We start from the raw sequence: 20,979 nt of genomic DNA, 5'->3' as shown, positions 1-20,979 counted from the left end.
CTCCTCCTTGAAATTTCTAACCGATACCCTGCGCATTGTTTCTTAGGTAAATTTCAGATCGTCGTACACAATGGTAGCTCTTAGTAGGTATGTTCAAGGTCAATACATAAATTATCCAAAAACCATAATTTCTGAACAGAATTTAAAAAGAGCAAACATTTTAATTCCTCAAATAAATCAATAAAATTAAAAAAAAAATATAAATAAAAATATTATTAATAACAAGTAAGGAAGGGCTAAGTTCGGGTGTAACCGAACATTTTATACTCTCGCAATTTATTTATATAACTTTATTAATATTATATAATACACAATTTGACCCACATATTCGTGATATAAATTGTATAAAGTTGAAAGTTGGAAACCCTAATATTAGGTTAGAAGCACCGAGGTCCTCGTGTTCGATATATGGGGCCTTAAAAACCTATGGCCCGATTTCGGCGATTTTTAGAATAGGGCTGCCACACTATAAACGTAGTATTTGTGCAAAGTTCTGCACCGATATCTTCACTAGTACTTACTTTATATATTGTAAAGTAAACGATTTAGATTGTCTTCAAAGCTCTGGTATATAGGAAGTAGGCGTGGTTGTGAAGCGATTTGGCCTATTTTCACAACATATCATTGGGATGTAAGGAAACTATTACAAACCAAGTTTCATTGAAATCGGTCGAGTAGTTCCTGAGATATGGTTTTTGACTCATAAGTGGGCGGCGCCACGCCCATTTTCCATTTTGTAAAAAATCTGAGTGCAGCTTTCATCTGCCATTTCTTATGTGAAATTTAGTGTTTCTGACGTTTTTCGTTAGGGAGTTAGCCCACTTTTAGTAATTTTCAACCTAACCTTTGTATGTGAGGTGGGCGTGGTTATGATCCGATTTCTGTCATTTTTGGACTGTACAAGGAAATGGCTAAAAAACGACTGCAGAAAGTTTGGTTTATATAGCTCTATTGGTTTGCGAGATATACATATACAAAAAACCTATTTGGGGGCGGGGCCACACCCACCTCCCCAAAATAATTACATCCAAATATGCCCCTTCATAGTGCGATCCTTCATACCAAATTTTATTTCCATAGCTTTATTTATGGCTTAGTTATGGCACTTTATGTGTTTTCGCTTTTCGCCATTTTGTGGGCGTGGAAAGGGTCCGATTTTGCTCATTTTCGAAAGCAACCTATGGTGACAAGAAATAAGTGTGCCAAGTTTCATCAAGAGATCTTAATTTTTACTCAAGTTACAGCTTGCACAGACGGACGGACGGACAGACAGACATTCGGATTTGAACTCCACTCTTCACCCTGATCACTTTGGTATATATATGCCTATATCTAACTCGTTTAGTTTTGGGTGTTACAAACAACCGTTATGTGAATAAAACTATAATACTCTCTTTAGCAACATTTGTTGCGAGAGTATAAAAATAAGATGCGTCAAAAACAATATATATGTAATATTAAATATATTTTATCAATTTATAAACGAATTAAGCTTTTTATACATTTTTATTCATCTTGCCAACTTTGTTGTTGCTTTTAAATATATCTACATTTGCTAAAGAAAGAGACTGGCATACCTACTTTACAACAACAATGATAAAGTAAGCGAGCCAAAAAAAAAGTATGTTACTGGGGCCATATCTGGATTGTCTTTTTTCTAAAGCAGGTAATCAATCTCGACCATTATTTAGCCTTTTTGTGGAAAAAGATGAAATCACTCGAAAACATATTTTATTAACATCGATTAAATAGCCTGAAAAATTTTGTCTCTGACTTTCATTAAAATATCTGATAGATTTACCGGTACTTTTTTCATGTTCGATGTCTGGGGTCTTTTAAATGAGTGATGTCACACTTCAAATGCAGTACTTGTGTGAAGTTTTGTTCCGGTATCTTCATTGATTCTTGATGTATGACTTCAAAATTGTCAAATATGTTATATAGAAAGTAGGCGTGGTCGTCAACCGATTTTGCCCATCTAAAATCAGGAAATCTAGAAAATATACGTATATATATAAGAAAAAAATTTCAATAAAATTGGTCGAGTAGTTCCTGAGATATGGTTTTTAAACTCATAAAGTGGGCGATGCCACGCCCATTTTTCATTTATATATAAAAATCTATATGTATAGCTTTAATAATTTGCGAGATATATACAAAAATTTTATGAAAGGGCAAATATGTCTCTCCATATCGTAATCCTAGGCAAAAAATTTCGTTTCCATAACAATATTTGTGTTTAGTTATAGCACTTTATAGCTTTTCGGTTAACGTAATTTTATGGTCGTGGAAATGGCGCCAACACACAACTGTAATACCAACCTTGTTATGATGCCAAGTTTCATTAAGATATCTCAAGTTTTAATCAAGTTATCGCTTGCACGAATAGACGGACGGACGGTCCACAAACGGTGACACAAACAACCGTAAGGTGAACAAAATTATTATACTCTGTGCAACATGTTGCGAGAGTAGAAAAAATCTTGTATTATAAATATTCTCTCGTCTCATTAATTCATTAGAGCCACTATAAATTATATACCGTTTTCGGTTTGCACTGCTATTATAACGCCGAACCGGTATTACATAACACTAATACGATATCGTGCGGTGTATTTTTAGACTGACCTTTATTTATCATGAGCTTTGGTCGTAGTCAAAGAAAACGAAAATTGAAATAACCAGACATGGTGAAGCCACTTATTTACAAGATTAGTTGCGTATACGCCCCAGTATGTGTGAAAAGGCACCAAAAATGCACATAATAGTAAAAACCATGACGGCAAATTAGCTTTTTTATTACACTAATGCACAGCTCAATGCGAACAGGTACAACAAATTCGTACAAACAAACAAAAACACAAAAATATTTAGTAACGAGTTGGACCGAGCAAAAGTTAAATTCAATAAATGGAAGCATAAGTGACCTCGAGCTTTGTTTGTGGCTAAGTTAACCAACTTAATTTATCATTTATTTACAGTTCAATGACATAACCTATTTCTTCTGTAACTGTAACTGCATTGTGTGCATGAGAGTCGAGGCAATGTATTGGAAGCTTCAATTGAATGCATGGACCGATGGTCGACCGATTGGATGAACAAAAATGTTTAGAAATATTACATTTATTTAAATAAAAATCACCACGTTCCAGTTATAAATGGAAAAAGAGAGTATATGAAGTCTTTCTCAAAGCAAACTAGCAGACCAGCGAATCGCTCCCGCGATAATCGGTTCTACGTAAATGGCACGAACCCGGATTCTTATCCGACCAAAGACTTTCAAATCAGCAGAATTTATCTTTTGTATCTTTTAATTATTTTGGAATATTTTATGCCGCTACAACTACAAACAGATAAAATGTTTTTGACGCCTTGTGAGCACTCACTTTTTTCGTTATTTTGCTATTTATGAAAATTATTTCAAGCACATTGTTGCTATATAACATTATGAAATCTGCATTTAAAACAAAAATTGTATTTCGTAAAAATATTGTTTTTTATATCCAATTATCCACCGTTCGTTTAAATATTCATACGTAATATTCAATGAGCCCCACCCTATAGCAAAGCTATTAATATCACTTATTGAAGCGGAAAAAAATCTCAACAATCCATAAATAAGTGTCATAATTTACGCTGCATTCGATGTGATAATAAAAATAAATACATTATTATGTCAAATGAATCGACGCCTGCTTCCAAGCAGAACACACACACACAACACTAACCAATAAACCTACATACATATTTCCACTTTGTACCATAAACGTAAGTATGTACTTGTCACAACATTTTTAAAGCGCCGCCGACAAATACCTCTGCCTATGACATTACTTACATATGCATGTAATCTAAGTACAGCTGTACTAGCGATGTATGCATGTAAGTAACAATAATTGAATGGAAAAAAAGCGCTGAGAGATTATGTCTGACGGATGATGGATGTGGAAAGAGTAGAAAATTGGCGACACAAATCGGCATATAAAAGTGACAAATAACTATGTAAGGAAATACATTGATGGGCAAAACATTAATGAGTTGTTTTAGGTTAAAATAAATTAAAAATATTTTAAATTATTTTTGGAGCGCTTCATTTTACATTTGATGTGCTAATTTAATTTTGTTTTTTAACTGGTCTATTTTATGGACGGCATAGATCTAATAAAAGTTTGAGACATAAATGTTGACTAACAAAAACATAACCTTTAAACTCTCGGAGCCTTTAACCAAAATTTTAAAATATACAGGTGTGTTGTGGAATCCAAGACAGATTTGCTGAATGTCAGAATGGCAAACCAATTCTGATTTTCATGGGTGTCACAGAATCTGATTGGATTTTCGTCTTTTCAAATATAAGCGAATCACCATAATCCACAAAAAAACTTTGAGGAATTTTGTTTGGAATTGCCTTTCAATGCCACTTCAAGAGTTCGAGTTATGGAGAACTTCGAGTTATAGAAATTCCCATTATGGAAGGAAATTTGTATGAAATTTGATTTTTAAACGCTATTGCCAATTTAAAAGTTCAAGTAATGGAGATCTTCGAGTTATGGAAGTTCCACTGTATATTGTATAACTTTTATATAAAAAGTTAGATATTTCCATGATCTAATCTGAATTACTTATTTTGTAAAATTCTTAGAATATTTAATTTTTTTCTGTTGAATTTAATAATTACGTCATTTAGCGTTCTTATCTTATTTTTTAATAATAGTTATATTTTTTCAAAAGCGTTTTAACGGCAAATCAAAATAAATTTGAACAAAATGTCTCAAATCTGTCAGCCCTGAAGCTCTTGGTTTGTTTCTGATAGTTAAACCGATAAAATTGGTTTCCATGACACCTAAAACCAATAGAATTTCTGATTCGAACATCAAACCAATAATATCAGAATTCATGACACGAATCAGAATTTTTTGTCGGTTTGAATTCTGATTCCGACAACTGTCAGATTCCACAACAACCCTGATAGTCGATTTTATTGCTGCACATTTTTATAACAGCTACTGTAGATATGACGACTTTGTACGTACAATGAATAGTGAGGTCAAATTTTTACTGCATTTGATATGAAAAGCTTTTCATTCATACATTCTACTACGTCAGATCAATGAATGCAAATGTAAAACGCTGGTGAACTACTTATTTTTTTTTTTCAATTATTTCAGTTGGGATTTTATGTTATTTTTAGTGTGTAATAAAAGCTAACATTTCACTTTGTGCCGCTCATTTCACACTCAAACGTAATTAATTGATTTGACCTCGTCGTTATGGTACAATTGTGATAGCTCTGATTGGAATAAATATACTATATACGGCGTATTTATGTATGTAGACATATGTACTTATGTAAAATGCAATGATTTATTTGCTGGGCATGAATTAAAGGTAAGTATATGTGAAAAAAAGACTTGTTTTCTGAAAAGAAAGAAAGCATGAATGCAATAATCGTAAAAGAAATGTAATAGCATTTAAATAAAAAAGGTAAATAAGCAATACCAACATGTTATTTAAGAGCATAATGTTTAATTATAGAATTAAATTAAATGCTATACATACATATGGGCATTTCCGCCATGTCGAACGGAACAATCGTACACCTTTCAACTAAAAAAAAGTATGAAAAAAATGTTTTTTTTTTAATTTTGACAGTAGGGTTTTTTAATAGCCCTTCATTAGCTCTACATTTAGTGTTAAGGTTGATTTTGGAACGGTTTTCATTTTCAAGATAATTGCAAAAACCCAAGGCATTCGCACGGAACAAAAAATGGAAGTCGTTTTTGGGAACAACGATTCAAACGGCGATTTCAGCGAATTGTGAGGCAATATTCAAATGTGTTTGATTGTAAAATGTTGCGCATTGACGGCCTTTAAAGATGGTATTAATTTCATCCAAAAATAATTTATAGTTTATTTTTAATTAATTATTAACCACATTCGCACGGGACATGTCGCACGGGACATTTTTTTCCATCATAATATTTATGTTGATTTTTTTTTTTAAACGTAATTATTTAACAACATGTCCAATAAAATGGCTTAAAAAAGTAGTAAATGTATTTATTTATTTATTTTAACTTATATCCAACGAGAAACGCAACAAAAATTCTATAGTATGAAATGAAAATGGTATTATGAATGTGAAATACATTTTTTTTTATAAAATTTTTTGGATTTCGTTATCTGCCAGACTTTCCTTTTGATAACTGCTCCCACTCCATCGACGGCTCCTTGCAAAAAAATTCTATTCTAATGAAGAGTATTTTAATTATTTTATAAAACCAGGCTTGATAATATAAATTTGATTTTAAACTGAGAGCAGTTACTTTAAAATAAATAAACATTTTAGAAAAGCAACTAAAGGATTTCTTAATTTTAGTTAAGAGATTTATCAAGAAAATAATATTTCATGCGTTTACTTGTCACTTTTAAAAGCAAACGATTTTCCCTTTCAACCTTGTTAAAATGAGCACTCTTATTTTGATTTGGAAGCCTATAATTTTCGCCAAAATCTATTTGAATAGCTATTTCAGTGGAATTTAAAGTGCGGTTTTTGCTCATATGTAAATAATTAATGTAAATGTATCTATTTACATACTTAAGTCAATTTTATAAGACAAAAAATAAATTTCAATTTTTAAATTCCACACCTACGATGTCGCACGGGACCAATTTTAAGTAGTTACCAAAACCACAAATCTGATTTTTGAACAAGGTTTTTTTTATTTTAATTGTATACAAGTTTACTGTTTATACCCAAAATTTGGCGAGCTTTCTGCTTATATTTCCGATGCAGTGGTAGCAAGTGTTACTTTTTGATGTCGCACGGGACATTAAAATATAGGATAATAAGAGAGCAAAAACTTACAGTTATTTGCACTCGCATGCTTTCTTATGCATTTTATTTTGCTCTTTGTACCTTTATAAAGGTTTTACACAAAGCAAAAAATTATACATGATATGTTTCTTTAACAATTTTGACGAAAAAACAAATGCAGTAGAAAAATCGAAATGAGAAAAGTAGCTCCTATGCGACTTGGCTTTCGTATATCTCGTAATTAGTTATGAATTAATTTAAAATTAGTTTTATATAAATAAATTTAAATATTTTACTATGAAAATATGCAAAAACTTTGTAATTCTAATAATTTTTAATATTTTGTCTGTGGTGGACCTTCTGGCGGAAATGCCCATATATAGATAATTATAAATTTTTAACATTGTATCATAAAAACTTTAGTCGCATAAAAAAAGTATAAAATTGCCATTTTGAAATATTCTTGCGGATACATGTAAACCAGTATGCTTCAGCCGTACAAACTTATATGGTTTATAAATATGCTTACGTTACTAGTGGGATATTTTTTAGAGTTTAAATTTTCGTTTGTTTGTGAATCCATCTTGTCATTGTTCCATAAAAGGAGGGTCCAAACGATTTCTCGTCTTTTGTGTGACGAAATAAACTCGTGATGTTTGACATCGAAAGCCTCAGAAACACTTTGGAAAAATCTTAATCCATAATTTCTATGGCACAATTTCAATTAATAAAACTTGACAAAGAATTACTACTACGACCAGAAAGAAATCACAACGCACTTATTACTTTCCAATTCGACTTCCATTTTGTGGGTATCAAACTAACGAAAGGCTACATTAACGAGCAACGAAGTAGCGAACTGAAAAGCTTGACATTTCTGTTGGTTGGTAACGCAGAGATCAGCTGTTGTGTGAAAATTAAATTTTATTTTAATAAATCTAATTTTAGAAAAGTCTGCATAGAAAATGAGTAAGCTTAACCTGTCTCAGAATAAAAACAAAAATAAGGAAATAAGACAAATTGTTACTATAGAAACTAAATTTAACAGACAACGCAGTCTTAATAAAAAAGCACTTTCAAAGTTTATTGTTTTAATTAAAAATTAAGTAACGGATTACCACTAAAAATCTCGTTGTGAATAACGCTAATATTAATATTCCCAAAATAAGATTAATATAAGCATAAGAAACATAAAAAATTACAGAAAGACACAGTGAAAAGTAATGCGTTACACAAACCGACGAATAAATGCAATTGTTCAACACATATTTGCCAAAATTTGAAGAGAAATCGCAAAGAAGCCAACGCAAGAAACCCGAAAAATGTCTAAATAGGGCAAATGAATAAAAAGTGCAGAAAACGAGCAAGACATATTTTTTTTAAATATACCCGTATATTAACGAAAATGAAAATCATATAAAGCTTGTAACAGTTTATACTCGTACGCGTATCAAAAGAGTGATCTAAAATAAAATAAATTCTGATGTAGACGATGAGTGCGCGCAACAGTGTAGACCCAAATGAACTGTGCGAATATATGAAATGACGCAGACGACGGGATATGCCAAAAAATAATGTAAATTATGTGCCTTTCGACTTTCGAATGTACGTGATGATGCGTATGTACATACTTAAATATAAGAATGTATGTGTGTAACACTTTCGTATGGTCGGCGTTGCGCGCATGCATGGTTATTGGCTTTGAATTGTGGCCAAGTGAGTCAAGTTTGCAGTATGTAATAAAAAAAAGAAATAAAAAAGTAAAAATGTATTTTGATTTTATTTTACTTCTTGATTGGCAGAATATCTTGGCGATGACAGGTAATGGACAGAGGCGCAAAAAAACAGATATCGCTAGAGTGAATTCAAAATATTTCAATAAAATGCAATTCAATTGAAACAAATAAAATTTGCTAACAAAAAAATAAAATAAAATAAAAATACGAAAAGTTAATGTAGTAAGAGCTAAAATAAAATTATTTAAATTTTTATTTAACAAAATAATTAAACGTGCTTGTAGCCGTCACGCATTATTATTAAAAGTAACGGTCTGACCAAATAACTTTGTACATACATATTTTTATGTGTGCAATCATTTATTTTATTTTTATACTCCCTTCATTTCAAATTCAATATTTGCATATTTCATATTTCCACGGTTTTCAGGTGACCCACTTGCCAACATTTTGTTTTTTGCTTTATGTTTTATTTGTTTTTCTTTGAGATTTTATCATTATAAATTCTATTTTTTATTGCACAAACTTTCGTATGCAAGACACGGTTTTGAAGCGGCAATGTTTAGACACAAAATACACACATACATACATGTGTATATTAAAAATGAAGGTAAATAAAATGGCCTACATGCCAATAAGTAGGGTCTCCTCGCACATGGACTTGCTGCACAGGTCGCTGTACAAAAATTTCAATTCCAAACACGGGCAAGATTTTCGTATACTCAAGTAGTGGCCAGACAAATTGGCGTCAAAACAAAGGCAATCAAGATGAAGAAGAAGAGAGAAAATATAAAATAAAGTGAATGTGTTAAGAAATCAAGCCAAAAAATGTAGTTTTTACGAACATGCCACCAAAATATAAATAAAAACTATTAAATTGTGTAGTTTAATGATAAAAGAAACCTTGAATTTTTTAATTTATCCAATTGATTACAACATGATTTAGCAACTTGATTCAAAACCCGTCGATTTTTGTGCAAACTCATAAAAATCACAATATTATTTCACCCTTGCTCGTATAATATAAAAATATTTCATATTCTTCATTCTAAACACTTTCCAGCGCACATCAGCTACTGATTTTTTTATCATCCACGTATTGCACACGATGCATATGATGATATGATGTTAATATGCGAAGAAATACGACACACAATTGCAATATAAACAAATAACAAATTAAAATTCTTGCTTACGAAATTATGTTAATTAAATTATTCAAGTATGCAATTATTCTCACACCCGTCATGAAATGATGAAAGCAACACACAAACAACAAAACTGCGCCAGTGGAACAAAAACAGACGACAAGTGCACTTATTACATAACCTACAACTGGAACTAATGACGAATACTCGCGCTCTTTGCCACAAAAGTCATAAATTACGCGAATAACAGATGCATATTGAGACAAAAATGAATAAGCTTGTGATGGAGCAGTCAGCAAGAACTGATGGGTGGCAAGTAACGAGAAGGGGCAAGCGAACGAACAAACGGCAATTGAAATGGTGATGAGAACTCGTTACTTTTGTGACTTGGTTACTTAATGTGACTACTATTACACAAGAGTAAGTGACATAATAGTTGCTTTCTGTGCATTAATTAAATATAAAAATTTGCAATTGATTATTAATAACTAGGCATAGCAAACAAAACCAATATTAAGGAACACATATGTATGTATAAAGAATCAACGCTTAAACCACAACTTTTATTTTATGCAGCGATTGTCAATACCAAATTAAAACAAAACTAACGAGAAGCTAGTTCCCTTACATATTAAGCCCATTAGAAATTCTTTGCGTTTATGCTATAAAAGTGATTGAAGTGTGCGATAAGAACGCACACGTCATAGTGTAATTAAGTGAAAATAATAGTGACAGAGTAAAAACTTTACTTTATATGAATATGTAATTATGCAATTAAAGTAGTAATGCTCCTGTACTTAATAAGATAGAACAGATAATGCAAACCGCACGCTAATAAAAAATACAAACAGTACATAAATTTGGTAACAGGAGCATAAAATACACAAGGATTATTGTTGGGCTTGGCGCACATAGCAACAACAAATAAGTATCCCACTAAGAAGCGTATGTCACGCAACAGAAACCGGAAATGGCAAAAAAATAACTAACATGCACACAGCGAATATGCATTAAATACACAAATAGGCGCATTAACGGTGTAAACAAGAGTGTTTCAGCCTGAAAACCACCCAAACATACTACTAAAACCGGTTTTTTATGTTGTTATTATTAATTTTTTTTCTACACGCTTCGCCGCACACACAGGACAGACAGACAGGTTGGCAGGGTGCAATTGCAGCAAGGATATAAAAATGACAAAGCGAACGAAGCCACCGAAGTTGGCCTAAAGCATGATTACAAACAAAGAGATATTTAACAACATTGAAGTGAAAATGGCGCCGAAAAGACCGTGTATAAAAACGGTTAACGAGTAGCGATAGCACAACAAACAAATTAATGTGCAAAGAGAATGCCGGTAAAACCGGAAAACTGTACGTTGCGTTTTGTTTGCAGGAACAAAGAATATACCGTTATGACATAATTGCATACCAAATGGCGTCCAAATGTCGCACACGCAAGCTTTTACGCCGCCCGGCTGGAGGGTATTGCAAGAGACCTTCCTAATGTACATATATATTAATACGCTGCGAATTGTGGTGCCAATGGGTGTGGTGGTGCGCCTAACCACCACTACCGCCGATATTACGATAGCACGCAGCAAAGTTCAACGACATTATGTTGACTACAACAAAGCACAGGCGCATACACCCCAGGCGCCCAACCATGTCGCCTAAATGGCGTGTGTTAGGAGATCATAGAAACCAACAACCCCAGCAAAAGCATGTCGGCCCGCAGTGAAAATGGTGAATAAAATTTGGTAATATGCAAAATAAATGTGATGAAAGATTGCTTCTAGGACGGGAAGAGGTTTTATTAATTGAAATGTTATCTTTATGTCTGTCGGAATAAAAATATAAAAGATTCAATTGCCTTCCCAAACTCAAATGAATACTGGTACAGCATGCAATATAGCATAACTCCAGTGATTAGAGATGCACAATTGTGAGGAAAGTGAAACATTTAACAACTGACCGACGATTTGGTGATCTTAGTTCCAAGTTCCGTTCTTGCGTTACTTGTCTTTTAAGCACAAGAGCACAAGGATCGTTCGATCCTTGTAGAGCCTAGAATCTAGCATTTAGTAACTTACACTAAGATGGATATAAATCTCTAAACGATCCTAACCTAAAATATATATAAATATACATACACTCGTTATATATAGTTTGGAAACCGTAAGATAAGCCTTATATTAAGACACATATAAACTATTAAAGGCTAAAATATGAATTTTTCTGCTTACTCCTTTAATTAGACCAACCTTCCTTATAACAATTTGGAAGAGTGAGGGTTCATGCCACATAAAATTTCTTGTGAGCTTTATTGCTGCCAAACCAAAACAATAAAAAACATATTAAATATAAAATAAGAGTACACCACGGAGCACAGGGCGTTACATTAAGACTTTCTTTGCCCCCTTCACAAACCCAACCCAATCTCTATATGGCCACGCGTGGAATTTATGCTGAATAATTTATTAACTTTATTTGTTGTCGCTTGTTGGTTGTTGCTATGTCGCTGCTGCCAAGCAATCAAGCGCATAACGTAACAACCACCCCAAAAGCCGTTGTGACAAGCAAGGAGTACACGTAACAGCAAGCACTAGCGAGGTGCACCCAGCCATCCACCCAACGACTTAATGGCGCCACATAATTCAGAAAAGTTTTGTTTTTACTCCACACAGCCATACGAGTACAAAGTCAAAATTCTGTGCCCATTCGCTTGATATGTTCGACGTGCGGGCGTGGTGTTTGATCGACCGGCCGGCTTTTCGCCGAGTTCATTGCCATTTTACTTAACAAAGTCGTCAATTGTCGTAGAGGCGTTCACTAGAAATATAATCAGGCGTATATTTTCATAGGCAGAGTCACAGGATATGTGCGAAGATGACGTCATTATGTGCGGAAACGCAGGACGTAGGAATGTTACATGATGTCATCGCGTTTAACTTGAACGGAAAGAGGGTGGTCGGGTGGGTTGTCATAAGTGAAAAATACAATGAATCATGATGTCATGCATTGAAGCAACTTTAAGGGAGACGCACACATGCAATTGATTTTGTACCAAATACAGCTTGTTAAAAATAACTTTTGACGATTTTCTAGGAAGAATTAGTAACAAATAGCGGAATAGGACTTCTTGGATGAGTCAGAATAGATTAAATGAATTTTTGAACACATGTAGCGGGCTGCGGAATATTCAAGAACCCGGATATGAATCGATTACCCAAAAATATTCTCTGAAAATAAAATAATCGGATATTCGATGTGTAAATCGGATATTTAGGTTTGTGAACTGTTCACTTTTCATACGATGACTATTCTCCAGATATAAAAGCCCTCATTTTGACCTAATCAGAGGTTAAATAAAATTCGAGAGATAAATTTAACTAGTGCAGTTCGGAGCCACAAATATTTAAAGCGTACACTTAAATTTACTATTTCGACAATTCTCCGATTTGAGTACTTATATTACTAATACAAAAAATCGTGTGCCAACTTTTACTTTCACAAAAGCATTGCCCGAAATTTACATAAGTTTATGGTCAACAGATAAATTCTTTTGTCTTCAACAAGTCTTTGGGCCACCTTAGAGTTGCACACTTTTTCGTACACAAATATCTAGTGGTTTTGTATACGTACTCGTATTTTCACGAAATTATTGCGCTTTTCACAACTTTTTTTGATTTTTATTTGATTGCACATTTCCCTTTTTGCATTTATGGCAAGTCTCATGGCATATTTTATTATGTATGATTACGTGACTGGGAATTGTAAAGAGGCTTTGTAACAATTTGAAAAAGAAAAGCGTAAAATCAAAGTAGGTACACCACTACCATCTATAACAATGTAGCCTCGTAGCGCGTGCCGCCTGGCGTTTGCATGTCGAATTGCTGGTTCGTTGTATGTAAGGGATAGATGGATGGCAGGCTCAATGGATTTGCTGACGGATACAAGCAATACGCACATGAAAGTAGCAATAATCGGTGGACGGTTGCTTTGTGTCATCATAATTCATCCGCTGTGCGCATTTTAAAGTATCTTAATGCCTACAATTGCACTTCAAAAGTCCATCCATTTAGTTGGATGGGATTGTCTGTCAGGCAGGCTCCATAGTACGGTAGCTCGGGCGTTTTGTATGTATTTTGTATACGAAATGCCGAAGTGTACTCCAAATTATAACTCTTTTGCATACAGAAAGAATGAACACGTTTTACTTGAGTTTCAGAAGTTCTAAGAAAGTGTTATTGTTGTTATAGCGGCATAAAACATTTCCAAAATACTGCCGAATTCCCAGTCTGTGGCTACGTAAACATTTGAGTTCGTTCCGGTTACACAGACCCAACTGTCTTGCAGTAGTGAGGTTAGCTGGTGTTAAAAGCAGCGGATCTTTTTGTCCTTGGCTGAAAATCAAACAGTTCCAATCACCAAAAAACACCTATGTATGGCGACTTTCATAATTTGAAAATTGATTCCTCTATCCAATTCGGTTAGCAGATTTCGGTATAAATAACACATTTAATTATTTCTTTATATTTTTGTTTAACAATAAATGTTCTGACATTAGTATTTGCAGTTTTGTTCTCGTCATACTTTCAATAAACCTTCATAAACTTCAGAAAATTGGTCAATGCATATATTTTTTAATATATTTTTAATAATAACTGTACTGACATTAGTATTTGCAGTTTTGTTTTCCACATTCGTTGAATAAAAACCATCATAAACGTCAGAAAATAGGTCAATGCATTGAATATTTAATGCTCATGAAACACATCTATCAATGAGCGCTATATTGAGCATGGCACATACACAAAATTATATACAACTATAACTAACAACTAAACATAATCTTATGTATGTATGTATATATTATATCATTTTCCCACTCATACTTTCATCATTTATCATCTCAATCAACACTAATCGAAATGATTAGTGAAATTTGGCATGGATGAGCAACAACAGCAGTAAAGCAATTCACACGCGGGCACTTTCAATTATTCGCCCAAAATGCACAAAAATTTGCGCACACAAGTCAAAAGCATAAGTGGAAGAGACTACAAAATGAAATGAGTGAATAAAAATAGATAGACAGCAAATAAACGTAAAATGTGTGATTATATGAGAAGAGAGAGAGTAAGTGACTAAATCTAGCGGCCACTCCCAATTTTTGCCAATTTGAATTTATATACAATAAATATATACATATATAAATCTATATGTAAATATGTAGAAAAATAAAAGTAAAGCAAAGAAAAACAAATTAAATGCATAATGGAAAATTTAACAAAAGAAACAAAGTAAACATGTGATTATTTCGTGAATTAAAAGAAATACAACCAAAATTAAATCACAAATAAAAGCAGACAAGGAAGAGCATGAGATATGTGTAACCAATGCATAGCGAAATATTATAATAGAGGAATAACGAATTCATAGAAAAACACACAATGTATATATATGTGTATTTATTAAATGAATAATACCGGCATTGAGAGATTCAGCGAATGACATAAAATAAACTGCGAAAGTAAAAAAAAAATAGATAATACGAATTGACTGCGAAGTATTTTTTGCGCTAGTGTGGTTTGAAATTCAATGTGCAACAACAACAACCTAAAGTAATAATCTGCAGTCGAAAAAAATCACGTTTAGTAGAGCAAACGCAAATTAGCGACTTAAATGTCGACACTTTTAACACTCAAACCGGCAGACAAACCACAGACGGGGAGGGGACATTAAAGGAAAATTGGCGAAAAGATTTGAAATAGCGGAAAATGTAGAAACAATGATTAAAAAACAAACAATAATATAAAAAATATAAAATAAAAAAAATTTTTAAATATATAATTAAAAATATAAAAAAATATATAATTTAAAAAAATAAAAAAATATATAATAAAAAACTGAAAATAAAGAATAAGTATTAAAAAAATAAAATAGTATAAAAAAAAATTAATAATAAAAGAAATAAAATAAAAATAATATTTCTGATAGTAATCTGATTGCATTAAGTGAGACAGAGTTCGTCGTGGAACTGGATACAATTCTTTTTTCATAAATTAGTCGAATATTGTATTTTATATGATAATAAGTTATGATATATTAGATATTTCTCTCAGTGGGTTAAGTGAGTGTAAGTTAACTACACTAAATAAAAAATGCTAAACTAAAAAAAAGTTTTTCACTATAAATTAAAAGTAACAATAATTTTTTGTAGCTTAAAAAACAAAACATAAATTTTAAAGGCCAACTATTCCACCAAAATTATTCTTGAAATATTGTTGACACGGTATAAATGTCACCTAAAATATTTTTCTTTAATATTTTAAACGCTTAATAACCTGTTTCGAAAAATACAAAACGAAAGCATGTATTTATTTTACAGTTAATGCTGTTTTACAAGCGACAAAAATTTACAAATTTCACTTGTCTTCATATTTTTTTTTTAAACTGTACGTGTTTTTCTAACAAACAAAGGTGCATACATATTGAGTGTGTATAATTTTTTTTTTTAACTAAAAAACTATGTTTAGTCTGTAATTTGTTATAGTTGTTTATGTTAAAATATGTACACAGTTTTATTGTTAAAAGTTGTTTGATGACCATTCGAACTATACACACGAAGACGACGTGGCCGTAATATGTAATGATGTCATGCATATCAACTTGTACATATGTATGTATGTAAATACGTATGCATTTATGTATATAAACAAAGAGACATAATTACACTAGGTGGATATTTACAAAACGTATAGGAAGTTAGTTGAGCAATAGAAATTGTTGTCAAATGCAAATTAGTCTACGTTAAACACTTGTTGTTGGCGTTGACTACTTCTTTTTGTGTATATATATGTTTTTATGGTAATTCGATTTGTTTGATAAAAAATAAGATTTAACAGTTATAGGAAAATGCTTTGTAATTTCATAATGCTGAAATTCATTTATAAAAATCGTAAACGCAAACGATTTCCCCGCGAGTACTCTTTAACTTCTCTGAACCTTGTCTACGGTCACACTCACTTGCCGTTTCGCGTTCTCCTGTGACACAATGTTGTCATCACTTCCATCATCAACTTAATTGAATTAAGCTCTAGCGACCCCTAATATTCACACAACCGCCCACCCGCCACACAGACCGAAGGAATTAAAAACGAAATTGCCTCAAACGGAAAACGTCTGTAGACTTGGAAAAGGAATTTATAATATTCATGGCATAATTCCATTGCTGCGTTGCTCTTCTCGGGAGCACGCACACTTATTCCACAGTGATATCACATTTCCATGCGTAAATGAAATTTTATATACATATTTATGTTTGTAACAATATTTTTTAAGCGATTTGGCAATGATACTTTTGCTCTCTTTGGCTTTCGACCGAGAACCCAAACTAAGCACACGACAACGTTGACATTTCTTTAATTTAATTTCAAAAAATGCAACTGACACATAATACAGTACAGCCAAGTGGCTACATTAAGTATGCAGTATTTTAAAGTATCATTCTAAAACCATTTGAAAAGGGGAAATTAATACGTAACAATTGCTAACGTCTCCATAAATTTTAATGAAAAGCTCAAGTAAAATTAAACTAGAGCTCTTCTAATCTCCATGAACAAAGTTATCGCCATATATAAATTAAGATTTCAAAAAATAAAAAAGCTCTATTGTCATCATTAGCTATTTTTACACACAACTGCTTGTGTAGCCATAATAAGCATTTTATTTTTCTTACCCACCTTCCGACAACTTGATTCATAGCGATCAACATTCCCCTTGGGTAAAGCTCCCGAAAAAATAATACACAAAACAATACAAAAAGTTGGCAACCAAAAATACTTCAACTCCAAAGCAAGCACACTCCACCAACCGGCAGTGTAATGTTGGAAATGTTCAAGTGTGACGAAGGTAAATGAACTCTTTCCGAACTCGCGCGATTGCTCCCAATTTGAGGCGGTGTTTATGACGGCGACTCCATGGCAGTGGTGAAGGTGGTGGTTGGTTTTTAGTTTTATTAATATGTTGTTTTTGTAATTGTTTCTGAGTACGCTTTTATTTATTTTTAGCTACGTATGTATACGTATATTTCAATTACTTTTATTAAGTTTTTCTGCATTTTCTTTTGTTTTGCTGACCGTGACTTCTTCCTCATAATCCAATGATATTGTTTTAAACTTAAGATGTGTGTACATGAATAAGTTTACTTGCAGCACTTAAAGTTTATTTATAATAAAATGTACATTTTTGTTTAGCAATTGATGAAAAAGATCATAGTATCATCGTTTGATTACGCTCCGCTCCGTTCGCTCTTCTATTTTAACGCTTATTAAATTGTTATTTGACTTTACTACAATTTTCGCTAATTTTCTAACTCTACTTCGCATATCTCAATTTAGTGAATTAAGTTATGCTTAAATGCGTTAATACTTTCAAATTACACTTCTAGACAAAAGCCTCAAATTATATTCAAATGATGATAAATAATGAGACGTCCAATTAAAATAATTATACACACACACGTTTAAAAACAATAAAACAACATAAGAAGAGTATATCTCACTGAAATTATATTAAATTATGTTTTATAAAATATTTCATTGACTACTTTTCAATGTGAAAGAAATTAGGATTTCGCAAAATTGCGCTGAAGTCAAAATAAAATGGAAATAACGAGCAGCTTTCAACGAGCAAACAAAGTACAGCTCGCCGGCGAACTACTCGAAGTTTGTTCAGTACTTCTTACAGTTCAAACAACTACAAACAGACATTGACAGTAGCAATTGCGGGTGTGGTTCTTGCAACACAGCAAAAGCAGAACAAACAAACAGTTAAAAATTATTTTCGCTGCAAATTGACGAGTCTCAAGACCTTCAGTCGCACTTTTAGACACAATTAGGTTTAAGTGACCGGAAAGTGATTATGTACATCTGTGTATGTACTGCATGTAGATATGTAAACAAAAAAGTGTTTGCATGCAAACATAATTTACTCGGTTTGCTCATCACTAGTAATTTATGTTTGTACATATGTACATTATTCGGTTGACAGTTCTTAATGGACGGAAGAACTTTGCAAAATGTACAACAACGGAACTAAATAGTTATGCAAATAAAAATGTGTGCGGGTGGGCTGGCTGGACACATCAATCATTGCTATTATGAAATATGATATATATGGATATATTTAGTACAAAAGGAGGAAAGATGAGCTAAGAGTACTGAATTCTTTATGGATTTTTAATTGTGCAAAAAAAAAAAAAATTTCGACACTCATACGAATTATGCATTTCATTTCTCATTAGTTGATACGTCAATTAATAGCATTATATAAAAACTTACCTATTGACCATCAATCATGAATTACGTATAGTATTACGTTAATACTATTTTTTCCAATCAACGAAAATGCCAAATAATTTAATATCTGAAAGTAAAAAAATATAAGAAAATTATGAATATGGCATATTGATAACATACAAGGGTTAAACAGTATCTTATATAAATCAATTTAGTACTTATTATTAAAGGAAACTAAAAAATGAGTAGATAAAATTAAATTAGAATGTTTTAATCTGATCTAAGATATCTTTAAAGCTCTAAAACAACGAAACGCCTTGTTTTTCCTGCAGTTTCTTTCGATATTTCTACTTTGCGAATTATAACGAAAACATATATCTGCGATGACAGTAAAAATGTTTTAATAACAAGATTAAGCAATTATGCAAACAAGTTAAAAAAACCACAACACTCAAAAATGAATGCTACAATTATGAATTTACTCTCTTACGCAAACTTCAAAGCCATTGTGTTTCAAATTATAACTTTCAATTTCATAGATTAACTAGAGACTTTTAAAAAGCAAACGCTAATGATACAACAATTATTTCATTTTTACTTTGTTCACAGTCTTAAAGTTAATTAAATAATTAGATTAAGCAATTAAGCAAACCAACTGTGTCCGACAAAGTCTGGCATCATCAACGTATAAAGCAAAAATACAAATAAATAAATTTGAATACAAAATTTAGTTTAAAAAAATGTAGTGTTTTAAAAAATAATTATTCAATATTTATTTGAAAATAGTTACACCAAAGTAAACAAAAATTTGCAGTGTAATTTCTTAGTAAATTAAGTATTAACTACAAGTGGACAAATCACAGAAAACTTTCCCTAAATACACGCGCTAGTAAATACAGACTTTTAAAGACATAGTGCAGCGTTGTTAGGCGGGCCGGACTGGGTAAGACCGGACCTGGTGTCCTCATTTTATTTCAATTAACATAGTAAATGCGTTGCATTTTACCACACGCGTTTATGAAGCGTACAAATATTAGTACATAATTGTACATATACATAGACTTCTCAACTAGTGTGCGTTTGAGCAAGCAATGCTTGTGCTATTTCTTCAAATTGTGGAGCCTATTAATTTTGCAAGAAAAAAGTGTGCAAAGGAAACGAAGTATGCGCGCGCAAGAGGAAATTAATAAATATTAAATGAATAAGTAAAACACATGCAATGAAAAGCATTAGGAAAAAAACTAGAAGCAATATTAATTTGTAAACATTGAGCTCTGTTGGTCAGTAAATATACGCCCAGATGAGCAAACTAAATACACAAACAATAACTGAAACCAAAAATAATTAGCAAAACGCAAGTTTCAACAATAAATAAAATAGATTATACTGCCACACAATAAAAGTTTGCTTTGCTTATACTTCTGAGATGCAGGCAAGTGCGCGGTTTGTTAAATACTACTCGGTATACATATGAATAAACCTATGTACATATTTGCAAAGCATGACATCATCATTTCGTCTATGTCTAATGCCATAGAAGCGCACAGCGCTCAGTAACATTTACTCAAAAATTCATACAACTACAACAACCCAACAGCCACCCCCAATCGGACGCAACAAAAAAAATACGAACAAAGCTATCATCAACATGCGCCTTTTCACTCGCTGTATTTATTTACTCGCCAAACTGAAAAAATATGCAAATAATTTTTCACAAATTCAGTGATAAATTTCGGAATATCAGTGACGTAAATTGACAAAATATAAATGAAATTTTAAAATTAGCAACAACTATGAATTGTTTTTATTTCTAGTGTTTAACTGTATGTGCTTTTATTGTAGTAATCGCAAATGGCAGACAAGTCAATGGATAAGTTAATGTTCCCAGCAATTTGACAATTTATATATTATATTTTAATTTATTTATAGAAATCGCATACGGAATAGTTAGCCAATAGTTAAGTTAAATTTGTT

At 32.2% G+C, this 20,979-nt stretch overlaps 1 protein-coding gene across 13 annotated transcripts in view; it reads right to left on the bottom strand.

Moving 5' to 3' along the window:
* The window catches only part of LOC105217992 (protein hu-li tai shao), a 79,215-nt gene that overhangs the window by 48,708 nt on the left and 9,528 nt on the right, over window positions 1–20,979 (bottom strand). For all 13 annotated transcript variants that reach the window (XM_029043903.2, XM_029043901.2, XM_029043902.2 and 10 more), the window contains one exon: window positions 19,048–19,132. The gene's annotated coding sequence lies outside the window, so the exon portion shown is untranslated. The remainder of the gene's footprint in view (window positions 1–19,047; window positions 19,133–20,979) is intronic.

This window comes from Zeugodacus cucurbitae, chromosome 6 (genome assembly GCF_028554725.1).
Source record: "Zeugodacus cucurbitae isolate PBARC_wt_2022May chromosome 6, idZeuCucr1.2, whole genome shotgun sequence".
Taxonomy (NCBI): Eukaryota; Metazoa; Arthropoda; class Insecta; order Diptera; family Tephritidae; genus Zeugodacus; species Zeugodacus cucurbitae.
The sequence above is the reverse complement of the archived record's forward strand: the minus strand, read 5'-3'. Positions and strand labels throughout refer to the sequence as shown.